At 41.2% G+C, this 12,727-nt stretch overlaps 1 long non-coding RNA gene across 3 annotated transcripts in view; it reads left to right on the top strand.

Moving 5' to 3' along the window:
- LOC116970764 overlaps positions 1 to 12,727 on the top strand; it is a 290,449-nt gene that overhangs the window by 195,271 nt on the left and 82,451 nt on the right. The window lies entirely within an intron of this gene.

Below are 12,727 nucleotides of genomic sequence, written 5' to 3'. Positions count from 1 at the left end.
AATGTTTTTTCCAAAGCAACCAATACGTCAAATATTTAGAAGGTGAAATTGTGCATGATTCACCATCAACTGTTTTCTCAATTGTATCTGCCAGCATAGGGAAGCCAAGTTGGTTTGTTGTGGTCATGGCGGAGGGGAAGGGGGGAAGGGGATGAGGAGGTGGGGCGGGGGGTGGGTGAGTGAGGGTACGGTAAATTCAGAAGGGATCCATGCATCAATTATCACTCATTCTTTTGTCATTTGCATGAGAGGCAGGATAAATCTAAATGATATTGTTTGTTTTGAGAAGAGGATGATTAATGCCCCTGTCCCACTTAGGAAACCTGAACGGAAACCTCTGGAGACTTTGTGCCCCACCCAAGATTTCAGTGCGGTTCCCGGAGGTTTTCGCTAGTCTCCCTACCTGCTTCCACTACCTGCAACCTCCGGCAACCACCTGCAACCTCCGGGAACCGCACGGAAACCTTGGGTGGGGCGCAAAGTCTCCAGAGGTTTCCGTTCAGGTTTCCTAAGTGGGACAGGGGCATAACCAATGATTTGGAGCCTACTTCTGATCTTGGTAAATGGTCTTCATGATGTAGCAAGAATTTAGTTGAAGTTGCATTTTGAGCAAACCAACCTGAGTACTGTCAAGGTAAGTTTTTATACATTGCTCTTTTTGGTTAGTAACTAACTGCTGACTTAAACCTTAACTCTGTTTTGTGCCATGGCTTTGGCCAGTTGCACGATAAGATTATAATGATCTATTGTAAATACTTGAACATTAAATTTGCCTCAGCCATCCTTTGAGAGTCTACTTGAGCAGCCATCCTTTAAACGTGAATACCGTAGACAATCTATGGCAGACTTTCAACCTACTGTGCCTGTGCTAGTTGACTCTGAGCTCTTCGGCCAAATGCCATTAGGCATGTCCCACTGCAGGTGATGTTCTCCAGTGCACGTCACAATCTTTTTAAATTTGTTGAAGGTTTCACTCCCCACAGCTCTTGCAAGCAGTGAGTTTCAGAGCCCTCTGGGTGGAAAGGTTTCACTCATCAACCTTCTAAATCCTTTTATTCATTATTTTCAAAGCATGCCTTCTGGTTTTAACCACCCTTTGCTAAGAAGGAAAGTCATTCTAATTTACTTAATCACAGACCAACATCTTATCTCCACTCTCTCTTGATCACGATGTCCATGCTGACCTTTTTGTCTTTCAACACAAATCCCACTTACTCGTATTAGGACCATGAACTGCACTATTATGTCTATTAGAAACATAGAAACATAGAAACATAGAAAATAGTTGCAAGAGTAGGCCATTCGGCCCTTTGAGCCTGCACCGCCATTCAATATGATCATGGCTGATCATCCAACTCAGTATCCTGTACCTGCCTCTCTCCATACCCTCTGATCCCTTTAGCCACAAGGGCAACATCTAACTCCCTCTTAAATATAGCCAATGAACTGGCCTCAACTACCTTCTGTGGCAGAGAATTCCACAGATTCACCACTCTCTGTGTGAAAAATGATTTTCTCATCTCAGTCCTAAAAGACTTCCCTCTTATCCTTAAACTGTGACCCCTAGTTCTGGACTTCCCCAACATCGGGAATAATCTTCCTGCAGTATCTAAGTAAATGCCTCTTAAATGTAGTAATCTAATCTGATTTCATCATCTCCTCTGACAGTGTGTACCAAGTATCAACCATTCTCTATGTAAATAAAAACATTCCCCCTTGGATCTCTTTTTAAATTCTTGCCTCACGCACTAAAACATGCCCTTATGTCTTTGATACCCCTACCTTGGCTAGAAGCATTTGACTCTCTTTCCCATCTATGCCTCTCATTATCTTGTAAATTTTATCAGGTCGCCATTGCTCCAGGGAAACCAAGCCCATCTTATCCAATCTCTTCCCGTGTTTAAAGTACCCCAAATCAACTAACATTCTGAGCAGGAACGTTTTAGATGGATATGGGCCAAGTGCGGGCAAATGGGACTGGCTTAGATGGGGCATCTTGGTCGGCATGAACGAGTTGAGTTAATGAGCCTCTTTCCATGCTGTAATACTCCTTGACTCTATCCAGGTGAAATTCCTTTACGCTCTCTTCTGTGCATTCACATGCTTTCTTTAGTGGGGTGACCAGAACTACATACAATACTCCACGTATGGCACGAACCAGTTATATGAAAAAGAAGATCAAAGTGTTGGAGTGATTCAGCAAGTCAGGTAGAATCTCCAGAGAACATGGATAGGTGATGTTTCAGGCCAGGACCCTTTTCAGACTCCTCTATGTCTGCAATAGGGTCCCGACCTGATAAAAGTATACAAGATAATGAGAGGCATCGATGGGAGAGAGAGTCAGATTCAGATTCAGATTCAGATTCAGATTCAATTTTAATTGTCATTGTCAGTGTACAGTACAGAGACAACGAAATGCATTTAGCATCTCCCTGGAAGAGCGACATAGCAAATGAATGGGACTTATCTATGTCGCTTATCTCCAGGGATACTGACTGACCCACTGAATTATTCCCGCACTTTATGCCCTTTTTTTTGTAAACCAGCACCCACAGTCCCTTGTTTCTGCAGTGATCTGTAAAGTTGCAATATGATGCCTCAACATATATTCTGTGTCCTGACAGGATGTGGAGACATAGAATATATGTTCTTCATCACCCTATCCACCTGTGTTGCCATTTTCAGAGAACTGTGGACTTGGACTCCTAAGTCTCTCTGTTCATCAACATTCCTACATGATCCCCATACCCCATTAACTGCATGTGCCTTATCGTGATTTCAGTCCCTAAAGTGCATCTCCTCATTCTGGTTGGATTAAATTCCACCTGTTAATGCCCAAATTTCCAACTAATCGTTGTCCTGCTGCACCCTTAGACAACCTTCCTCACTATCCACAACACCAATAAATTTGGTGTCATACACCTGGGTGTCATGGTACACCAGTCATTGAAAGTAGGCATGCAGGTGCAACAGGCAGTGAAGAAAGCGGATGGTATGTTAGCATTCATAGCAAAAGTATAGGAGCAGGGAGGTTCTACTGCAGTTGTACAGGGTCTTGGTGAGACCACACCTGGAGTATTGCGTACAGTTTTGGTCTCCTAATCTGAGGAAACATTCTTGCCATAGAGGGAGTACAGAGAAGGTTCACCAGACTGATTTCTGGGATGTCAGGATTTTCATATGAAGAAAGACTGGATAGACTCGGCTTGTACTCGCTATAATTTAGAAGATTGAGGGGGGATCTTATAGAAACTTACAAAATTCTTAAGGGGTTGGACAGGTTAGATGCAGGAATATTGTTCCCGATGTTGGGAAAGTCCAGAACAAGGGGTCACAGTTTAAGGATAAGGGGGAAATCTTTTAGGACCGAGATGAGAAAAACATTTTTCACACAGAGAGTGATGAATCTCTGGAATTCTCTGCCACAGAAGGTAGTTGAGGCCAGTTCATTGGCTGGATTTAAGAGGGAGTTATATGTGGCCCTTGTGGCTAAAGGGATCAGGGGGTATGGAGAGAAGGCAGGTACAGGATACTGAGTTGGATGATCAGCCATGATCATATTGAATGGCGGTGCAGACTCGAAGGGCCGAATGGCCTACTCCTGCACCTATTTTCTATGTCTATGTCTATTCTTAGACAACCTTCCTCACTGTCCACTACAAGACTGTCATACACAATCTTATTATTCATATGATTTATCTTCAAATCTAAGTTATTAATACATATTATGAACTGCAAAGTTCTCAGCACTGATCCCTGTGATACACTAGTCAAAGACTTCAAATCAGAAAAATCTAAGCAGGCTTCCACAACTACCCTCTATCTCCTATCACTTGGTCAATTTTGGATCCAATTAGCCAGCAGACCTTGGATCCCACGTGCCTTAACCTACTGGACCATCCTACCATGTCAAAATACTTACTGAAGCCCATATAGACAACATTAATCGCTCTGCCTTTATCAATCTCCCTTGTTACCTTCTAAAAAAATGTAATCAAGTTAGTGAGATAGGATATTCCCCTCAGAAAATCTCTAATCAGTCCCTAGCTTTGCAAATGAACATAAATCCTGCTGCTTAGAATATTCTCCAATTTCCCTTTCACTGATGCAAGACTCCCTGGCTTGTAATTACTTCTGTTCCCCCCAAATCAAGTAACTCAGCCTTTCCAATATTTCCAGATAGCTAAAATTTTCCATACGGCAACATCCTCATAAATCTCCTCTGCATCTTCTTTCGAGTAATCATATCTATTCTGTTATATGGTGAGTAGACATGCTTGCAGTACTGAAGATACAGCCTAACTCAGTTTTTTTAGTATAGTGCTATATGCTAATGTTATATAGAATAACCTTCCGGCTGTTATATTTTTATGCCTGATGGAATAATGGATAAATCAATTATGGACATTATTATCACGGTCAAGACTAATTCTTCCCAAGGTCCCCATGTTCAGAATTGTGTATAGTAATGACAGAGCAATTTGAAGCAAGGACCATAGTTGCATCTTTACATTCCTTAACTGATGGACACAGATTGTTTGCAAGTTCAATTTTTGCTCAGGTCAGTTAGGGCAGACCAGCAACTAAACTGGTATTTTCTTGAAAGCATTGCTCAATTTTGCTCTGAGATAGCATTTGTATCCTAAAAATAATCTGGATACAAAGGGAGCATTTTAACTAAAAACAAATGTTGCTGTAATGAGTTATGCTTCAGCTGCACACAATCATCGTGGAGTATTTGATGCTTTTTCTACTTATGGTTTTAGATGTGGCTGCTAATAGGCTTTCTGAAGTTGACTGAGAATAAGCTTGTATGTGTGTGAGAAGATAAAGCAAATGCTAGATAGTAAATATCATTTGCATATCCTGCATAGCCAATTTATCTTTGCAAGGTAACTAGATACATTTGTCATACTGAATAAAAAATAATTTTGTTAAATATGCTGCACTATGTATCTGGATAGTTTACAAATGGAAATCTTGCAGAAAAACTTGAAACAATAAACTGAAACAAATCTACTACGATTTATTGTGTTTGATATTTTTTTTAAATGGAGCCTCTCGAAAAAGCATGAACAGCACTGTGGATTGCTGGAAATGGATTGCTAAAAGTGATGGATACCACAACCAAATTAGCATATAAATAATCAGGTGACTCTCAGGAATCACAGTTGCATGTGAAAATTGAGGAAAGCCATTTGCTGGCACACATAAGATACCAACGCCATTTTGTGAGGGGGGAAAAAAAACAAAAGCAGCAGAGCTGCGGAGAGAATTATGAAGCTTTTCAATGGGTTTCATGCACAATACTGCTGCTGTTTACATCTTGGCCTTATTCAGACTGAACAGTTGCTCACAAAGTCCACACATTTAATTAACTCCCTGTGTGAGGTTCTGTGTGCAAATCTCTTCACGGAATTGTCTTTACTTGTGCTTTTGTTTGGGGAAACTATTTCTTTAGCGATGCAAAGAAAATTACATAAATTAAGATTTATGAATGTGTTTTAACATAATTTAGAAAGGAATAAGAATTACAACGTCCACTTGAAATGCAATGAACGGACCTTATAGCACAGGAATGTGCCAAATGCCACAGTTAAACACTGTCTATATTTGTATAAACATTCAAAAGCTCCATCTACCACACACTTGAAAACTAGGTTTAACCAACGATGAGCACTTGGTTGCGTTTTTTCACTTCAGGCTGAAATCTTAAGTAACATCCACTTGTCTTAAAATAATTCTTCCACAAATGTTATCTGGTTCCCTTCTTTCTTAGTTATCCAGATATTTGACAACTATTTACCAATGTCCTTAAACAATTTCTGCATTATTAAAAATTCTGAATACAGAGTCTTCAGCTTTCGCTCCCATGAGGTGCAGCTGTCACCGTACACCAGTGACATTATTATGTAAATTATTATGGAGCATTCTCTTTCATTGAATTAACCTTTTGCAGACTGAACTTGATTTGAAGCTGGGAGCAGGGTAGCATGCTTAGAATGATAAGTAGTAAACTTTTCTTCTTGGCATTAGATGATTAATTTTCAGAACAGTAAAGATTTCTTACCGTTTGACGTAAATTATTAATTATAACCTATAATTTTATCAAATGCTATAATAATAACTTTGTCATTATAAACATTTTCAAATGACTTAGTGTGTCCATATAGCAAGTCACTTTTACATCTCAAAAATTAACCTTACCTCAACAATAAAGTAAATCCCGTGCAAATTTGGCATTTGTGTGCATTTGCGTGATTAATTGGCATCACATCAATAGCTTATGTGTGAAATTTTTATTAATATAGTATTAAACTCATAAATGTGGATTATTTCATTAACCTTTTCTTTCCACTAAAACTTGCTAAATGCTTGTTTTTATTTATATCAATTACATTTTTCTCTATTTGTGATTGAATACTAATAAGAATTCTTAAGGAAATCCCAGCATGACTAACTACTATATGCACTGGCACCCTTATTTTTAATTGCATTTATTGGTGCTGGGAGAAAATGGAAGACATTGAAATTATTTCATAATAAAGACAGATAGATATTCAGTAATTTACAAATGTTCTTGTGCCTTTTCCACTGATTGCTTATTATCTGTTGTCTTGATGACACTGTGAATAGTTAAAAGCAAGTCAACAATTTGCATTTTATCTAAGATGAAAATCTTTACTCTTTTATCGTATGCGTTGGTATGTCTCAGTAGGTCACGTGACCATCTCACGAGTCCGTCCAACATTGCATGGTTTCTGCCTCCCTCTGCAAGATTATACAAGTTAAAATTCACAATATTACTTCAACACACATTACAATATGATATACTGACGAAGGTTTATGCCTAGGAATTTTAATGCAACTATTGCAAACTGCTGGAATGGCACCACCAACAAATGTGATAGTTGTTAGTCCCACTTTAAAAAAAACTTCAGTTGCACACAAAGGAAAAGGGAGGGCCAGCATTTGGTGTGTGCGGGAGATAGGACGACAAGGACGTTGAGCCCCAGAGGACGCAGAATAAAAGTGATTGGCAAAAGAATCAAAAGTGACATAAGCAAACACCGTTTTGTGCAGTGAATGGTTAGAACCTGGAAGTAGTTGAGGCAAATTGAATTGAGGCTAATTCAATCATCGTGTTCAAAGGGGAATTGGATATGTACCTGAAAAGAAAAAGACATTGCAGCATTATGGGGAGATGGCAGGGGAGTGCGATCGGTTGGATTGCTGTTGCAGAGAATAGTATGGGCCAAATGGCCTCCTTCCATGGTGTAACCCATATATGATTCATCACCTAGTTTATTACAAAGTGGGTATTGCATTGGTATATTGCATATAGTGTAAGTGGGTTATCGTATGGTTGCCGCATTACTTACTGGAAGAAACCCAGTGGCAGGTTGCTTGGAGCCAAGAACATATTGAATGGGGACAGAGATGGAGTAGGGAGAGAGAGTGGCATGTTGTATTTGAGAATGGTAGAGCTGATCCCTTGTTTGGGGAATGAGGAATCAAGGGGCCACCATAACGCTGGGAGACCTGAGTGTTGGGGGCACCACAACAAAGGGTTTGGGGAGGATTTCTGGAATAAGGCTGCAGAATGACGGTTTGAAGTATTGCCTGGCGATCAGGCCAAGGAGTTTGTTAAATGTGCAAAGCCCAAGGATGCAGGTCTGTAATTTATTTATGCTGCAGGTGTGTTGAGACCTCATTGTACCCGAAGTGCTCAATCTTCAGGGCAACAAGGTCCAGATTTCCCAACATGATCAAAAAAGTGACACGTGAGGCAAAACTTCATGCCATACAGGAAACAACCAAGAAATGGTCTTTCTCATATCTTGGGTTGGGGAAAAAAAATCAAGGTTCCTTTACATAATGCTAATACAATTCAATTTTGGGGCATCAGCATTTAGTTCTGTGGCTCTCCGTAAAGGTTTTCTCAATAAATCAAAATGCTTTTCAAATCAAAATTTGGCTTGCCACCTCTGGGAATCTTTGATAAATTATTATGACACATAAACTCACACAGTACTCAACAAAAATGTTTTGGATTGTGCAACAGTAGAACAACACCAATTGAACTCTCTGCTGCTGGATTAGGCTAGATATAAAAACACTTGCATTTCTGACGCCATATTTGCATATTTTCCTCCAACATTGGAAAAGGCTACTCAAGTCTATGCTAGTCACAGAACAAACCTGCACTGAATGTTTACTGAAGATAGACACAAAATAAATCTGGAGTGACTCAGCGGGTCAGGCAGCATCTCTCGAGAAAAGGAATAGGTGATGTTCTTCTTCTGAAGAATGGTCTCAACCCAAAACGACACCTATTCCTTTTCTCCAGAGATGGTGGCTAACCCGCTGAGATACTCCAGGATTTTGTGTCTATCTTCGATGTAAACCAGCATCTGCAGTTCCTTCCTACACGTTGAATTTTCACTATTCTCCCCAGATTCCCATCAACTCCCAACTATGCTCTATCACTTTATATACTAGGACAAATTTAAAGTGGCCAGTTTACATTCTAGCCTGAACCAGTGTGTGATTTTGGAGCAACTAGAGGAAACTCACATGGTCTCACGGACAACGTGCAAACTCTACAGAGCCAGCACTGGAGGTCAGGATTGAATCCAGATCACTGGCACTGTGAGATAGCTTAGAAACATAGAAAACAGAATAATAGGAGCAGGAGTAGTACATGGCTGATCATCTAAAATCAGTACCTCATTCCTGCTTTTTCTCCATATCCCTTGATTCCGTTAGCCCTAAGAGCTAAATCTAACTCTCTCTTGAAACCATCCAGTAAATTGGCCTCCACTGCCTTATGTGGCAGAAAATTCCACAGATTCACAACTCTCTGGGTGAAGAGGTTTTTCCTCATCTCAGTCCTAAATGGCCTACCCTTTATTCGTAAACTGTGACCCCTGGTTCTGGACCCCAAACATCAGGAACATTTATCCTGCAAATAGCCTGTCCAATCCTTTAAGAATGTTATATGTTTCTATAAGATTCCCTCTCATCCTCCTAACTTCGAGTGAAAACAAGCCCAGTCGACCCATTCTTTCATCATATGTCAGTCCCGCCATCCTGGGAATTAACTTGGTGAACTTGCGCTGCACTCCCTCAATAGCAATAATGTCCTTCCTCAAATTATGAGACCAAAATTGCACACAATTCTCCAGGTACGGTCTCATCAGGGTCCTGTACAACTGCAGTAGGACCTCCTTGCTCCTAAACTCAAATCCTCTCGCAATGAAGGTCAACATTCTTCACTGCCTACTCTACCTACATGCTTACTTTCACTGACTGATGTACAAGCATACCCAGTATGCACCTCCACTTTTCCTAATCTGACACCATTCAGATAATAATCTGCCTTCCTGTTCTTGTCACCAAGGTAATAACCTCACATTTATCCACATTACACTGCATCTACCATGCATCTGCCCACTCACCCAACCTATCCAAGTCACCCTGCAGCCTTGTAGCATCCCCCTCGCAGCTAACGCTGCCACCCTGCTCTGTGTCATCTGCAAACTTGGAGATTCCCTAGTCTAAATCATTAATATATATTGTTAATAACTGGGGTCCCAGCACCGAGTCGGCAGGAACTGAACCAGAGTCGAGAGAACAATGGGAAATGATCACCAATGCATCCACGATTTCTAGGGCCACCTCCTTGAGTATTTTGGGATGCAGACCATCAGGCCCTGGGGATTTATCTGCCTTCAGTCCCAGCAGTTTACCGAACACCATTTCCTGACTAATGTGGATTCCCTTCAGTTCATCCCTCCCACTAGATCCTCTGTCCCCTGGTATTTCTGGGAGATTGTTTGTGTCTTCCTTAGTGAAGAAAGAACCAAAGTACTCATATTAATTCTTTTGCCATTTCTTTGTTTCCCATTATAAATTCACCTGTCTCTAATTGTAAGGGACCTACATTTGCCTTCACTAATCTTTTCCTTTTTGCATATCTAAAGAAGCCTTTAGAGTCAGTTTTTATATTCCCCTCGCTTTCTTTCCCCCCTCTTAATTAAACCCTTTGTCCTACTCTGTTGAGTTCAAAATTTCTCTCAGTCCTCTGGTTTGCTGTTTCCTTTGGCCAATTTATATGCCTTCTCCTTGGATTTAACACTATCCTCGATGTCCCTCATTAGTCAGTTGAGCCGCCTTCCCCGTTTTATTTTTTCGCCAGACAGGGATGAACAATTATTGTAGTTCATCCATGCGGTCTATAAATCTTTGTCATTGCATCTCCACCGTCAACCCTTTAAGAATAATTTGCCCGTCTATCCTAGCCAATTCCCGTCTCATACCTTCAAAGTCTCCTTTCTTCAAGTTCAGGACCCTAGTCTCTGAATTAACCATGTCACTCTCCATCCTAATGAAGAATTCAACCATATTATGGTCACTGTTGCCCAAGGGGCCTTGCACAACAAGATCGCTAACTAATCCTTCCTCATTACACAATACCCAGTCTCGGATGGCCTGTCCTCTAGTCGGTTCTTCTACATATTGGTTTAAAAAACCATCCCATATACATTCCAGGAAATCCTCCTCCTCAGCACTGTTACCAATTTGGTTGGCCCAATCTACATACATCCCTAATTCACTGCTTGATTCTATCCCCAACCTCCCTACTGCTGTTTGGTGGTCTGTGTACAACTCCAACAAGCGTTTTTTGTCCTTGGCTATTTCACAGTTCTACCCATACTGATTCTACAGCATCCAATCTCCTTGCTATTGCCTTAATCTCCTCTTTAACCAGCAATGCCACCCACCCCCTCTTCCTTTCTGTCTATCCTTCCTGCATATTGAATACCCCTGCATGTGTATCTCCCAACCTTAGTCACCCTGGAGCCATGTCTCCATAATTCCAACTTTATCATGTTCCTTAATTAGTAACTGCACATTCTATTCATCCACCTTATTACGAATGCTCTTCGCATTAAGGCACAAAGCGTTCAGGTTTGTTTTTCTTATCTCCCTTCTACCTTTTGCTTCTGTCCTCCTTTTATGTCCCTTTGTCTCATTACATTGGTTCCCATCCCCCTGCCCTGTTAGTTTAAACGTGACTTTTCCTACACTCCCTTTCCCGTTAACTGCACGCATACGCTTCCACGATGTTGACTCCACCCCCTCACTGATTAGTTTAAACCCACCTGTGTAGCTCTAGCAAACCTGCCTGCCAGAATGTCGGTCCCCCTCCAATTAAGGTGCAAACCGTCCCTTTTGCACAGGTAACCCTGACCTCAGAAGAGATTACAGTGATCCAGAAATCTAAATCCCTGCTCCCTGCACCAACTCCTCAGCCGCACATTCAGATCCCCAATCTCCCTGTTCCTACCGTCACTAGCACGAGGTACTGCAAGCAACCCAGAGATAACCACCCTAGAAGTCCTGCTTGAATCGAGTGAGAATCAATCAGGAATCTGTGATACATATAAGACCACAGTGCAATTTGGAATTGTGAGGCATAGTTTGTTGATGCAACTTCCAATAAAACCTCTGCTATATCAGAGGAGCTCAGCAAAGTCAAGCTTTAAACTTACTTTGTTGGGTCAGGAGAAGCAGGAATGTTTCACTTTGTTCCTCCAGAATAAAATTGTTGCTACTCTATTTTCCAGTGACCTTTGGCCCCCACCCCCTATCCATCTTTTTTCCCCTCCTGGATCAACCTTGTTTTAGACTCGGCTTGTACTCGCTAGAATTTAGAAGATTGAGGGGGGATCTTATAGAAACTTACAAAATTCTTAAGGGGTTGGACAGGCTAGATGCAGAAAGATTGTTCCCGATGTTGGGGAAGTCCAGGACAAGGGGTCACAGTTTAAGGATAAGGGGGAAATCCTTTAGGACTGAGATGAGAAAAACATTTTTCACACAGAGAGTGGTGAATCTCTGGAACTCTCTGTCACAGAAGGTAGTTGAGGCCAGTTCATTGGCTATATTTAAGAGGGAGTTAGCTGTGGCCCTTGTGGCTAAAGGGATCAGGGGGTATGGAGATAAGGCAGGTACAGGATACTGAGTTGGATGATCAGCCATGATCATATTGAATGGCGGTGCCGGCTCGAAGAGTCGAATGGCCTACTCCTGCACCTATTTTCTATGTTTCTATGTTTTTCACTGGGCCAAATTTTAGGCTAAATTTCAAGAATAACACTATATCTCATCAAAGTACAGAGTAATTATTCAGTGCTGCAAACAAACTAAGATAAAAATCATGGGTACATTAATCATAATAAATTATTTGAAAATCTTTTGGCAGTATTCTCAAAAACGATGGAGATCGATATATTATGCTGCTGATTGCCAGCGGAGTGGGAATGTACCATGAGATGGCATGTTCACTGATCGAAATAGATAGGAAGGGGCAGTAGAAGACATGTTGAATCCTCCAGAAATACGACCGCACAGAGTTTACAACCCCAGGGTCTCTGATATTATGCTGAAGCAAAGGACCTGAAGTACAGAAGATAATACGTCCAAAACTCTCAGAGTGGCCTTTGGCACATTTCCACTAGTGGGAGAGTCCAGGACCAGAGGTCTTAGCCTAAGAATAAAAGGGCAAAACGACATACCTTTAGAAAGGGGATGTGGAGGAATTTATTTTGTCAGAGGGTGGTGAATCTGCAGAATTCATTGCCACAGAAGGCTGTGGAGGCCAATTCCATGGATATTTTTAGGGCGGAGATTGCGAGATTCTTGATTAGTGCGTGTGTCA

The sequence above is a fragment of the Amblyraja radiata genome, chromosome 3 (assembly GCF_010909765.2).
Source record: "Amblyraja radiata isolate CabotCenter1 chromosome 3, sAmbRad1.1.pri, whole genome shotgun sequence".
In the NCBI taxonomy this organism is placed as follows: domain Eukaryota; kingdom Metazoa; phylum Chordata; class Chondrichthyes; order Rajiformes; family Rajidae; genus Amblyraja; species Amblyraja radiata.
The sequence above is the reverse complement of the archived record's forward strand: the minus strand, read 5'-3'. Positions and strand labels throughout refer to the sequence as shown.